Source organism: Dendropsophus ebraccatus, chromosome 10, assembly GCF_027789765.1.
Source record: "Dendropsophus ebraccatus isolate aDenEbr1 chromosome 10, aDenEbr1.pat, whole genome shotgun sequence".
NCBI lineage: Eukaryota > Metazoa > Chordata > Amphibia > Anura > Hylidae > Dendropsophus > Dendropsophus ebraccatus.
The window spans coordinates 94,608,380-94,623,264 of NC_091463.1; positions in this window are offsets into that span (position 1 = coordinate 94,608,380).

Below are 14,885 nucleotides of genomic sequence, written 5' to 3' on the forward strand. Positions count from 1 at the left end.
ATATGCGACTTTTTTATCGCTTCTTATTACAAGTTTTCTGGATTTGATGCGACCAAAAATGCGCAATTTTGCACTTTGTTTTTTTTTTTAACGCTTACGACGTTTACCGTACGAGATCAGGAATGTGATTAATTAATAGTTTGGGTGATTACGCACGCGGCGATACCAAACATGTTTATTTATAATTATTTATAACATGGGAAAAGGGGAGTGATTCACACTTTTATTAGGGGAGGGGCTTTTAATTAGTAACAACACTTTTTTTTTACTTTTACACTTATACTAGAAGCCCCCCTGGGGTTAGGGTTGTTCCCCCCCCCTGGGGTTAGGGTTGTTCCCTCTGGGGGACTTCTAGTATAAGCACTCTGATCTCTCATTGAGATCTATCCTGTATACTAATACAGGATAGATCAATGAGATATGCACTTTAATTGTTTCCGGCTGCTGCAGCCGGAAGCAATCGAGTGCCGAGCCGGGATCAGCGCCATTACGGAGGAGGAGCGATCAACCCCACTAGACACCAGGGATGGCTGCATTCAAGTAATCGGATGCAGCTGTCAACTTTGACAGCTGCATCCAATTACTTTATTAGCGGGCACGGCGATCGGACCATGCCCGCTAATAGCCGTGGTCCTGGGCTACATGCTGCACCAGGGACCGCGGCGGTTCAGAGCGCAGCCCTGCTCTGAGCACACGTAGGCGGCCCTGGACGTCCAGGTGTGTCCAGGGTTGCCTAAAAGTTAAACCCATCTGGATTAGCAATTGCTTTTAATATGGCTGGGATCAGCCTCTTCTATTGTCACGTTGCAGTGACAGCGGCATCACAAGGGCTAAATGTAATGGGTATTCTCCATACCTGTAACTTTAGTCTGCCTCTTCCATAGTGCAGATTTTAAAGGGCCTGTGGTGACATTATAGTCACATGTTAAGGTCCTTTAGCATTTACAATACTGTTACTGATTATCTCCTGGCTGCAGTTCTGCAAGGATTTTCACAAAATCGCTGCATTTTTACCACAATTGCGCACAAATCAGGGCAAAACTGCAGCCAGGAGACAATCAGTAACAGTAGTGTAAATGCTAAAGGACCTTAACATCTGACTATGATGTCACCACAGGTCCTTTAGAGTCTGCACTATGGAGGAGGCAGAGAAAAGTTACAGGTATGTGGAAAAGGGACAGGGTAAATTCTGTAGGACCTTGTAACTATGATGTCACCACAGGTACTTTAGGGCCTTTTTACACAGAACGATAATCGGCCGAATCAGGTTGATTCAAACAATTATTGCTCCGTGTAAGAGAGATAACGATCAGCCGAAGACAGCGATCATCGACTGATCATGTCTTCTGTTCCTGACCTAAAGTTATCTGATGACCGTGCATTGCTACCTGTAATAGTGATGCACGGCTGACAGCGGTCCCGGACAGTGATTCTCTAATTCTAATGTCTGGTCAAGACCTATTGACAGTGTCCGGTACCCTTTCCAAACATTTATAATCAGGTGGATTTAAAGGGAAACTATCAGCAGGTTACACAAATCTAACCTACTGATAACCCTATAGGGCAGGAGACGCAGAAAATGACCGTATGTCTCTTACCTTCATCCTCGGCGCCGTTCTGGTGCAGTTAGTCGTTTGCTCCACAGTTCTGTTAGACTGTTAGGAGTGCTGCCCCCTAGTGATAATCAGCACTATGGGGGCATGGACTGCGAGGCAAACGACTAACTGCACCAGAACGACTCCAAGGATGAAGGTAAGAGACAAAAGACTAAGGAGACTAAAAGACTAAACACAGGAAGTGACCTCATCCCAGCGCTTTGCACAGAAATGGGATGAGTGAGTTAGTGGCAAGTGTATTAGTATCAGCTATATGGGGACTCTGTGGTTAACATTGTAGCCTTGCAGCGCTGAGTCCTGGCTTAACATCCCAGGTGCTCTGGTTTCATTTCAGTAATAATTGGACTTTTTACTTTTATGCTGCAGAGATATAATTCCTATGATGCCACAGCAGCCGTAGTGTAGTAGTCAGGAAAGACAAGAAAATGCAAATCTGACTCATCTTTATATGTAAATTAGTGTATGGAAGGCTAGGGCTATTGCACAACTACAACTCCTATCATGCTCTGATAGGTTTGTCATTATGGGAGTATTAGTTCGGCTAAGCGTTACAGCAGTGGTTATGATACGATGCTGGGGATAGGGCTGCTGGTTTCTTGTTTTAGATGGTAATTTGCTTTACTGATGCAGAATTAGATCATGAAGGAGGATTACTTTATTGTGCTATGCAGGGCTGTGGAGTCGGGGCTAGTTTTGGCTGGAGTCAGAGTTGGAGTTGGAGTCGGAGCTAGTTTTGGCTGGAGTCGGGAAAAAATGGACCGACTCCAGCTTTTAAAAAAATCTTTAAACAATTTAGAATTGAGTTTTGATATGAATTTTTATTTTAAGATTTGCTCATCAATATATTTTATGAACAACATTCTAATAGATCACCGGCTCTATTACATAAGGGTGGTCAGGGAAAAGTTGACGGTCACTATTTGGCACTTTGTTTCTGAGCTGGAAGAGTCCATTGTGTGGGGGGAGATCTGTGCTGTTCTCTTCCTGGATGCTGGATGACTGTATTTGAGCAGTAGTGTAATATGAAGATATCCTGTGTAATATAGAGGAGGAGAAGACATACAGTAAGTAGTGTAGCAGTAACCTCTGTCCTCAGTGTGGCGTTTTCTCTCTGGGAGAAGATTGTGTGTTTTTCTTCAGTGTTCAATGGCAGCAGCTGTGTTTGTGTGTGTGTGTGTGTGTGCGCGCTATGGCTGCAGCAGGCTGTGTGTGTGTGTTTGTGTGTGTGTGTATGTATGTATGCTATGGCTGCAGCAGGCTGTGTGTGTGTTTGTGTATGTATGTATGTGCGCTATGGCTGCAGCAGGCTGTGTGTGTATGTGTGTGTATGTATGTATGTATGTGTGCTATGGCTGCAGCAGGCTGTGTGTGTGTGTGTGTGTATGTGTGCTATGGCTGCAGCATTCTGTGTGTGTATGCTATGGCTGCAGCAGGCTGTGTGTGTGTGTGCTATGGCTGCAGCAGGCTGTGTGTGTGTGTGTGTGTGTGTGCTATGGCTGCAGCAGGCTCTGTGTGTGCTATGGCTGCAGCAGGCTGTGTGTGTATGCTATGGCTGCAGCAGGCTGTGTGTGTGGATGCTATGGCTACAGCAGGCTGTGTGTGTGTGTGTGTGTGTGTGTATGTGTGCTATGGCTTCAGCATTCTGTGTGTGTATGCTATGGCTGCAGCAGGCTGTGTGTGTGTGTGTGTGTGTGTGTGTGTGTGTGTGCTATGGCTGCAGCAGGCTCTGTGTGTGCTATGGCTGCAGCAGGCTGTGTGTGTGGATGCTATGGCTACAGCAGGCTGTTTGTGTGTGTGTGTGTGTGTATGTGTGCTATGGCTTCAGCATTCTGTGTGTGTATGCTATGGCTGCAGCAGGCTGTGTGTGTGTGTGTGTGCTATGGCTGCAGCAGGCTGTGTGTGTGTATGCTATGGCTGCAGCAGGCTGTGTTTGTGGATGCTATGTCTACAGCAGGCTGTGTGTGTGTGTGTGTGTGTGTGCTATTGCTTGCCCCCACAGTGACCCTCAACATCACTATGTGTGACTCATCAGTATGGCTGACCCCTCTGTGTCACAGGGATTTGGCAGTGTTAGCAGTGTTTCTTTGTGTATGGTGAATATTAATTAGAAACATCGAAGATTGTCAGCAGGAAAAACCACCTGCTCCATCTAGTCTAGTTCTGAGTTGTTCAGGACATGGAGGCTGGAGACTGGCTGCATCCACTGCACACACGGGAGAAGCTGCTGTATATACAGTATTCCTTTATTCACTCAGAAGTTGTAACAGGATTATGTAGGACATTAGGGAGAAGCTGCTGAACCAGTGTGATAATAAATAACTCTACTGGTATCTGACCGGCCATTTATGAAGGAGCAGGAGTCGGAGTCGGAGTCGGTCCTGATAAAATTCAGGAGTCGGAGCTGCGGCTTACCGACTCCACAGCCCTGGGGCTATGCGTATAAAATGATATGGGAGTGATATATAATCTGTACCACAGGTGTTGCAGTTACTATGGAGCTTTCCTTACTGCACTACTGCCCTTACTTGGCAGGCTATGAGGGCAGATGACATCACTTCCTCCTCTCACTGCCCTTACTTGGCAGGCTGTAAGGTTAGATGACATCACTTCCTCCTCTCACTGCCCTTACTTGGCAGGCTGTGAGGGCAGATGACATCACTTCCTCCTCTCACTGCCCTTACTTGGCAGGCTGTAAGGGCAGATGACATCACTCCCTCCTCTCACTGCCCTTACTTGGCAGGCTGTAAGGTTAGATGACATTACTTCCTGCTCTCAGTGCCCTTACTTGGCAGGCTGTGAGGACATATTACATCACTTCCTCCTCTTACTGCCCTTACTTAGCAGGCTGTGAGAGCAGATGACATCACTTCCTGTACACACCCACAGAGTTTGGGAGAACTGCAGATAAGGTGAACAGAGGAATGGGGATAATTGCTGCAAAAGCAAAAAATTACAAAAAATAAAAAAGGGTCTAGGAAGGATCACAGACACTGTCCAGGCGAGTGTGTGCCATGGATCAGGGGGCCCGATCTAATCACAATGTAAAAATCTATGAATGGACAGTACAGAGGTCTTTGTAGTGATCTTTTTACACCTAGGCCTGTAATCATGACAAGGGGGCATCCTCTATGTCTAGAGGAAAGAAGGTTTCACTACCAACAAAGATGGGGATTCTCTACTGTAAGAGCAGTGAGACTATGGAACTCTGCTACATGATGCTATCATGGCTGATTCATTAAAGTTCAAGGGAGGCTTGGATGCTTTTCTTGTAAAATATATTACAGGATATGGGCACTAGATTACATGTGATAGGACGCTGATCCAGGGATTTATTCAGACTTAGAGTCGGGAATGAATTTTTTGTGACAGGGTGATTGGCATCTGCCTTATCAGAGTTTTTTCCTTCCTCTGGATCAACACAGTAGAGTAATAGGTTGAACTTAATGGACTCCTGTCTTTTCCCCACTTTGTTACCAAGAGTGTGTTAGGCTATGTTCACACAACGTCCTAAAAAGAAAAAAGGCGTCCACTTTTTGCGTTTAAGAAGACGTCCGTTATTGCATCATTTTAATATGCTTGGCTAAAATGCATTGAAGTCTATGGAATAACGAACGTCTTTTTCACACATTGTAATGAATGTGTCCGCCTCAAAAGACGTCCGTTATTCAATACAATGTGTGAAAAAGATGTCCGTTAGTCTATAGACTTCAATGCATTATAGCCAAGCATATTAAAGGGGTACTCCAGCAGGGGGGCACTTTTTGCTGGGACCGGGGAGGAGGTGGCCGAGGGAAAAGACGTCCACTCACCTCCCCGGTTCCAGCGGCGGGTCCCGCATTGCTGCGCTCCGCGGTGCCCAGTTCCCGGGTGCTTCCGGGTGTCTGACGCGGGCCCGAGACGTGACGTCTCAGGTCCGCTCAGCCACTCAGTGAAGAAGGCGGGATCCGTTTCAAGTGCGCTCAGATCCCGCCTCCTTCACTGAGTGGCTGAGCGGACCTGAGACGTCACGTCTTGGGCTTGCGTCAGACAACCGATGCGGGACCTGCCGCTGGAACCGGGGAGGTGAGTGGACGTCTTATCCCTCAGCCACCTCCTCCCCCAGCAAAAAAGTGCCCCCCCCCCCGCTGGAGTACCCCTTTATAATGATGCCATAACGGACGTCTTTTTAAACGCAAAAAGCGGACGCCTTTTTCCTTTTTATGACATTGTGTGAACTAAGCCTTAGAGAGTATGACCAGACTTTGGGTGCCCAATGCTGTAAACTAACTAAGTGAGTTTAAGCTAGAGGAAACCTTTATAGTAGTAAAATGAAAAAGATAGAGAATGATCAGAGAGGACATCATTGGCTTTCACTGTTCTTTATTGTACATTAGACTTTATATGATCAGCATGGTAGTTCATGTCCGATCTGCGGCTAGCCAACTACTTGACTCCTGTGTGGTGGTATTACTTGGTCACCATGTGGTTTCTTGCCTACTGTATGCCAGTTGTATGTGGTCGCTGCCTGACTATCATTTTACATCATGGGCTGTAACTATGAAAGCAGTAGCGGTCACAGCAGAATGAGGGGATCTATGCAGCTGCGATAAAGTAATTATTCAGCAGAAAAGCAAGTTAGCAGATTCCTCCACTCTTACCTGACTGGGTTCTCCTTTGTTCTATATAACACTACTATACATCACTTTTGCTGCTATTGTTATATTCGTGCATTGTAGTGTAATATAGTCTACAGTCAACTAAGTGGTGGTTGCCCATCCCTTGCTTTTCTAAGGGGCCCAATGAAGTTGAGTTATGTCTATGTTCAACATTTCTGATGTGGCCATTATTTTTGGAAGCTGGGCTACTGTTTAAACGTTTTTAGGTACTTTCCACCACATTATGTTGCCCTGGGTGTTCTGAGAATTTACCTCACACCCTTACACCCAATCATTAGCCCATGCATTACAATAAATGGTGGCCTATGTGTCCATTCACTTTTTTCTCTTGATTTGAGAAACAGAAGGTTTACATTCTTTTCCATGTTCTCCTTTTTTTGTTGAAACTTAAATTTTGGTCAATTTGTAATTTTATTTATCATTTTAATAAGAATAAGAATTCTAATAAGAATACCAATGTCCTGTGGACACCAGATAAAGGATCTACTAACTTTTCTCAGCTTGACGCTTGTAGTAAAACTCTCTTTACAGCAGATTTCACCTGCTTGTTCCTCAGGCTGTATATGAAAGGGTTAAGCATGGGGATAAAAAGACAAAACACTATACTGACCACCCTGTCATAGGCTGGAGAGTAGATGGAGCTTGGGCGAAAATACATAAATACAACTGTACTGTAGAAGATGATGACCATGGTGAGGTGAGAGGAGCACGTGGAGAAGGTTTTCCATCTTCCTTTTGATGTATGTAGCTTCAGCACGGCTCTTATGATCAGTATGTAGGACACCAAGATGAAGAACAATGGACCAAGGATTATGATGCCGCATTCGATGAACACTCCTATTTGCTCAAGGCTAGAAGGCACTAAACAGGACAACAACATTATCACAGGTAAGTCACAGAAATAGTGAGGTATAACCCACTTACAGTGAGCATGAGAAGAGTTCATGACTGTGTACAGAGTTGAGTGAAGATTTACGATGACCCATGAAGAGGCCACCAGGCAGATACATGTCTTCCGACTCATGATGCTTAAGTAACGCAATGGATGACAGACTGCAGAGTATCGATCAAAGGCCATGATTGCCAGAAGGAAACTGTCCATGTTACCAACTGCCAGGAAGAAGAAGAGCTGCAGGAAGCAACCATGGAAGGAGATGTAGGTGTCTCCAGAGATGAGGCCATACAAGGCCCGTGGAATGGTTATAGAGGTAAAGCAAATATCTACAAATGCCAGATTCCCCATCAGGGCATACATGGGGGTATGAAGTTGAGGTTGTGATATGATAAGCATGGCAATGGAGAGGTTTCCTACAATGCAGATGATGTAAGCTCCCATGAAGATGGAGGAGAGAGGAAGAAGAAGGTCAGGCATGTCAGAAAAACCCAATAAAATAAAGCCATGATGCGTCTCATTCTTCACCTCCATTATAGCTGTGATGAAAACAATGGAGGGGTATTGTGCAATGTCTCTTCTCATACATGTTCAGCTGTGAACATATAACATAGCAAATCAGGGTCAGTAGAAGACCACATGTATCAGAGGGCACTGGGATAGTAAGATAATGCTCTGTTATTTATATGGCCCCAGCATACCCATCAGTGCTCCTCAAAAACTAGTCACATAGACCCACTACCTCACTACCTGCTGGGGTTCACAATCTCGCTCAAGCATAAACACATGAGGGACAATTTCATAGAAGGCCGGTTACCCTGCTAATATGTTCCAGGAGTGTGACTAGAAAGATAAACCCAAAATATCTCATAATAGGATAAATGGAATGGATTTACAGTATGTCTGTTTCTTACCTTACTTTGCAACCTACAGGAAGTCTACAAACCTATGGGAAAGCCACTCGCAGTTTATACTAAGATCATTTGTTCTGCTCTGCCCGCCTGATACTGAGCTGTGTAAAAGACTTAATAAACAATTGCTGGCACCGATATTTAGTGGGCATCGGACTGTGTAATAAAGCCTTTACTATGGTCAACTATGGTTCAGGGCCTGACTGCTTCACTGTACCAAATCACTGAGCCACTAGATGCTGCCATCTAAATATCGGCCAAAGAACAGGCTATGACCTGTCCTACTGATGGTGGCCTTATGTATGTTCATCCTAATTGCCAATGGGGTGACCATCAGGTTACCCAGCTCTCTATATCCTGACTACCTATTCTGGTAGAGTAAAACCTACTACATTGAGCTCCAGAGGATTTCCTTATACCAGCCTAGTTGGTTACCATAAAACTTTTTGCTACCAGGCTTTCCCCATAGTAATGTACAAAAAATGAAATAAAAACATCAGAAAATAGAAATGGATTAGAAAAGAACAGTATTTAGCCATAATTAGTAAAATAAATTGAGGTGAAACATTTCCCTTAAAAATGAGAGATGCAGTAACTCCTGCAGAATATAGCAGTATATGGAATCCTCTGTAGTCTTTGGCGCGCAGGACAGTCACTCACCGGTCATTGTTCTCACCTATGGTCCATCTCTGATTTATCATATCCCACATTTCTCTAGAACTATTAAATTTTGGCTGCCTTAAGCTCTCCAGAATATCTTCAGAAGTCACTTTACAGCATGGAGGAAACAGCAATGATGAGTTATATATCAACCATTGACCAACCGGACATCTAAGTACATCGCCTGTGTCATGACTGATGGTCGTGAGTGTCAGTATTTGTGGTGCAGCATCTGATTCATTGAAAACCCAACTCGAAAACCTGACGTGTTTCATGCAGAACATCCGGCATCACATCCAGTCATCTCTGTGAATGGACTCATCTTATAGAAACATACAGGACACCAGAGGATTTCCCCATCGATCATCTGTGTCCAATTCTAAACCAAGTGGGATCATAAAGCAGTCGTAGGAATCTATGGAGGATCCATTTCCCAGAACACCCAATTACAGGAGCTCATTTACAGAGGGAAAACATCATTATTTCAGAAAGAATTAATGACATCAGACATCGATGTGTAATTGTAGAATATTTCTTATAGTTTTCATCTATTAGACAAAATCACTGGATGTTCAAGATGTTCAATACCTAAATTTCCTAACACTCCAGAAGTCCTGATGCTCCAGTTTTAGGGCAGTAATAATGACCTCTATAGCGGTAAAGTGTTTGGCCATTTATACAAATACTTCAACTGCTTGGCTAAAAGTGTCCAATAAGTTCGTGAAGGGATGTACTGGAAGAAGGAAAAATGAGCAAATATAAGGATCTGGGTGACTGTGACAAGAGCCAAATAGTGATGTGTAGTTTCCGTGGTCAGAGTATCTCCAGAACATTTGTCTTGTGGGGTGTTCCTGGTATAGAGTGGTTAGTACCAACCAAAAGTGTCCAAGTAAGGACAATCATGGACCCAGCGACAGGATCATGGGGACATGTGCGTGTGCATGACACATGCTGATCCTTGACCACCACCGAAAGTGTCTACAATGGACTCTGGACAGGAGTGGAGCCTGGAGAACAGGGAGAAGATGCCTGATCTGATAAGTCAAGTTCTCTACCATGTCGACAGCCATTTGTTTCACTTACCTAGGAGGAAGAGATGGCACCAGGTTGATCTATGGAAAGAAGAGAAGATAGCAGGGGCAGTGTGATGGGCAATGTTCTTATGGAAACCTTGTGTCCTGGCATCATGTGGATGTTACCGTGACATGTACCACCTACTTTCATGCCCCCCTTCATGGCAGTGGTCAGCTGGATAATGCCCCAGGGGTTACACTGAACAAAGACATTGTTCAGCAATGATGAACATGAGAAAGAGATCAAGCCCATCCATGGAGGCCACATCTCACACCTTACAGGATCTGTTGTTGATCCCACAGGGAACCTGTCTACACCTCATACCTCACAGGATTATGGGGTCCACACCTCATACCTTACAAGACCCGATACTGATGTCTTGATTAGGAGTAAAGATGAATCACGTATACATACTCCTGACAAAGCCACTTGTGTGAGGCAATGTGTGTGGGGTTTCCACTCACCCACGGGACCCTTACACTGGTATTCGGCCATACATGCCTTTATTTGCCTATGCCTCCTAGCAACAGTGTATTTTCTGGCTTACAGGTGGATAAGGCAGTACAGGTCTAATGGGCCATTTGCCCGGTGGGAGTTAGGCTGAGATTCTGGACATGGGATGGAGTGAAGGGTTCATGTTGAAGGGGCAATCCAGATAAAACAGAACTGTTTTCAAATCAGCTATTTTCCGAAAACCATTAAGATTTGTAAATTACCTTTGTTTAAAAAATCTCCAGTCTTCCAGTACTGATCAGCTGCTGTATGTCCTGCAGGAAGTGGTGTATTCTTTCCGGTCAGACAAAATGCTCTCTGCTGTCACCTCTGCCCATGTTAGGAACTGTCCAGAGCAGCAGCAAATCTTCTGCTCTCCAGACTGAAAAGAATACACACCACCTACTGCAGGACACACAGCAGCTGATAAGTCCTAGAAGGCTTGAGTTTTAACTAGGCTTAAATTAAAAATCTGAATAACTTTCAGGCACCAGTTGATTTAAACACTCCCCCCTCCGGAATACCCTTTTAAATGATTTTAAAGTGTCGCTGTCGTTATAACTTTCAAAATCTAAACCAAAAGTAGATGTGATATAAATCAAGATTGCAATATACATTCATTATTTTTTTAGTCATCATGGAGAAAACAGGAAGTCCAGTGTTTCCCAGGCCATCTGAGCCCTCACAGAGAAGGCAGTCATGTGATTGATATACACATTGAGCCGTGTCTCTCTGTACCGGCCGGAAGTCCTGTGTTTAGTCTGTTTTTTTTTTAATCAGCACAAGTTAGAAAATCTGCCTTCAGGAGACTGGACCTGGATACAGTAAGTATAGCTGCCTTCAGGAGACTGGACCTGGATACAGTAAGTATAGCTGTTATATAGCAGCCTTCAGGAGACTGGACCTGGATACAGTAAGTATAGCTGTTATATAGCTGCCTTCAGGAGACTGGACCTGGATACAGTAAGTATAGCTGTTATATAGCTGCCTTCAGGAGACTGGACCTGGATACAGTAAGTATAGCTGTTATATAGCTGCCTTCAGGAGACTGGACCTGGATACAGTAAGTATAGCTGTTATATAGCTGCCTTCAGGAGACTGGACCTGGATACAGTAAGTATAGCTGTTATATAGCTGCCTTCAGGAGACTGGACCTGGATACAGTAAGTATAGCTGTTATATAGCTGCCTTCAGGAGACTGGACCTGGATACAGTAAGTATAGCTGTTATATAGCTGCCTTCAGGAGACTGGACCTGGATACAGTAAGTATAGCTGTTATATAGCTGCCTTCAGGAGACTGGACCTGGATACAGTAAGTATAGCTGCCTTCAGGAGACTGGACCTGGATACAGTAAGTATAGCTGTTATATAGCAGCCTTCAGGAGACTGGACCTGGATACAGTAAGTATAGCTGTTATATAGCTGCCTTCAGGAGACTGGACCTGGATACAGTAAGTATAGCTGTTATATAGCAGCCTTCAGGAGACTAGTCCTGGATACAGTAAGTATAGCTGTTATATAGCAGCCTTCAGGAGACTGGACCTGGATACAGTAAGTATAGCTGTTATATAGCTGCCTTCAGGAGACTAGTCCTGGATACAGTAAGTATAGCTGTTATATAGCTGCCATCAGGAGACTGGTCCTGGATACAGTAAGTATAGCTGTTATATAACTGCCCTCAGGAGACTGGACCTATATACAGTAAGTATAGCTGTTATATAGCAGCCTTCAGGAGAGTGGACCTAGATACAGTAAGTATAGCTGTTATATAGCTGCCTTTAGAAGACTGGACCTGGATTTCTGGTAAGTTCAGCTTTGTTTTACAGCTGAACAACAACAACAAAAAAATGAATGTAAATTGCAAACTTGCTTTATTTCACATCTACTGTTGATTTCGATTTTGAAAGTTATAACAACAGGGACACTTTAAAGTTTCTTCTCACAGTGTAATTGTTGAGCTGCCACTCATAGCCTGCACAGAGTGATCTCCAATGACGACTATTTATCTTTTTAAATGGCATTTTCAAAGTTGACAGTGGCAGTTAATCAACATTGGTGGGGCATCATTGGTGGTATATGGGTCGGATTATCTCCCTGCAATGCTATAGTGAGGAGCCAATCTGTTGTCATGGCAGTTCAAAGCCTTTACTAGGCCTCCATGTCTGCCACGACTGACCTACTGTTATAGCTTGACATAGAAAAGCTGTGATAATAGAATTCTGAACTAATAGCGTTGCATTAAAGGGGTTATCCAGTGCTGCAAAAACATGGTCACTTTCTTCCAGAGACAGCCCTACTTTTGTCTCCAGCTTGGGCAGGGTTTTGCTGCTCAGTTCCATTGAAGTGAATGGAGCTTAATTGCAAACCGCACCTGGGCTGGAGACAAGAGTCATGCTGTCTCTTAAAGAAAGTGGCCATGTTTTTGTAGCACTGGATAACCCCTTTAATGTGTATGGGCTAATGATTGCTAGGAGGACTACAAAAGTGTAAATAAAAAACAACAGCAAAAACCTATCATGGTCCGAATGGGGCAATGCTGGGCATATTTATAGAAATTAGTTTATTTATAAAAGTTTATTTTTTTAAACTACTAAAACAAAACCATAAGCTATATAAATACTATATCACTGTAATTGTAATGACCCACACAATACAGAATAGCAGTTTTATTGTAGACTGAATTGTGTAAAAAAAATATTTGTCTATTTTCATTATTATTCTTTCAGTTTAGCAGTACTTGATATGGTAAAACGAGTGCTCACAAAGTACCATTGGTCCCACAAAAAACTATTCCTCAGATAGCTCTGTAGATAGAGAAAGCAGATGTGGGTTTTACAAAGTAAGGAAGAAAAAAAAAGGGGTTGATTATAGAATTAGCTCTATATGAAAGGGGCATGCACTTGGGTGGTAGTAGTGCACACTATACTAATCATCTAGTTACGTCATGAAAGTAAATGTTTGCAGAATGAACTGACCCTTGTTCATGTTTTGTAGGACAGGCACAAAGGGGGACATTTAGCAAGTAGTCTAATGTGTGTGACTCTTCTAATGAGGATTGGTGTATATTGTTTGTGACTGATTTATTAAAATGTAGCAAAAATGCAAAAATTGCGCAAGCATATTCACCTGGCACTGACCGAATGCAGGCCTGCACCTTTTTGTGCGACTTTTAAAAAAGTCGCAAATGATGAACTAGGCGCTAATCCCGGATTATGCAAACTTTTGGGTGAATAATCGACTACTCGTTCATAAATAGAATTTAGACCAAAAATGGGTGGAAAATCCAATTATTCACCTAAAATTAGGCGCAAAACCCTTGATAGATTTCCCCCCAAAAGTTTATTTACATGTGAATAAGTTCAAGAATAGACACAATACGCTAAATAGAGGCTTATAGACTATTGTAGAGCAATGTACATCTATGCATCATGAGACTTTTTTAGAGTCATCTTTGTATCTTTAAATTTAATATAATCCATAATAATAGAATCCATGCGTATATACCGGTAGATGTACCTGAAGGCTTGTCTTGGTTCATTTTGGTGACTTTATGTGATGTCTGCTACAATGGAAGATAACTTTTAGGCACTTGGATATGATAAAATGGTTGTTTAATTACACATAATAGTGACATATTGAAAGCTATATCATCAGGTCATGCGTGATTCAGGAGAAGACAAAAGCCCAGTAATGCTGGCACACTACATCTGGTGCAAAGAGTGTTGTGCTAGTAGCATAACATACTTGGCAAGAAAGCAGGGATGTCTGTCTTTGTCCGCCATTGTGACAGATGTCTGTACTCCCTTGCAAAGTGCCTTAATGCTATTACCATAGGGCTTTATTGAGAGAAAACAGGGACAGTAAGCTAGGGATGTTGTATGCATCAATAGCTTTCTGTTAAATACACTACCCAGAAATGTTAGGCCAGAGGTGGCTTACCTAATGTACTATTGCTTAAAACCATGGTTATAAGCAAAAATAGAAGCATTAAGGCATTAGAATGAGGCATTAAACAATGTAGGATCCAAAAGAAGTTCCTGCAGCCTCACAGGCCAGCTGCTGCAATTTAATGAGCTTGCTGATGTATTGCCCGCTCAGCCAGTGACTATCCTGCCCCAATCAATGATTGGCTGAGTGGGCAATCCATTTGCTGGGTACTTGATGTTGCAGCAGCAGGAGCTTCAGGTGGCCAGCAGCTGTCAGAAATCGGTAAGGCAGCGCTTCGGGGATGGGTAAGTATACTTACTTTACTATGGTTCTGCAGCCCTCTGCCTACCTGTGATTTTTTATTTTCATGGGGCTTCTCCTTTAAATAAATTGGTGAATGAGGGGTTTCTTTTCTGACACTTTCTTGCTTTGTTACAGACTAGGCTGCCTTATAATGTTTTTTTTTTTGCAATACAGAAGATCAGAAAATGTAGAGCTGAAGCTTCTGTGAATGTCAAATTGGCTGATGGAAACCTGGACTTTTTCTTAGATAACTAACAGACATGATTTTATGATGACTGCTCAGGGACCTACCATGGATTGAAACATCCAAATTCACATCGTCCTTGAACTTCAAACCTTCCTAGTCTTCTGGTA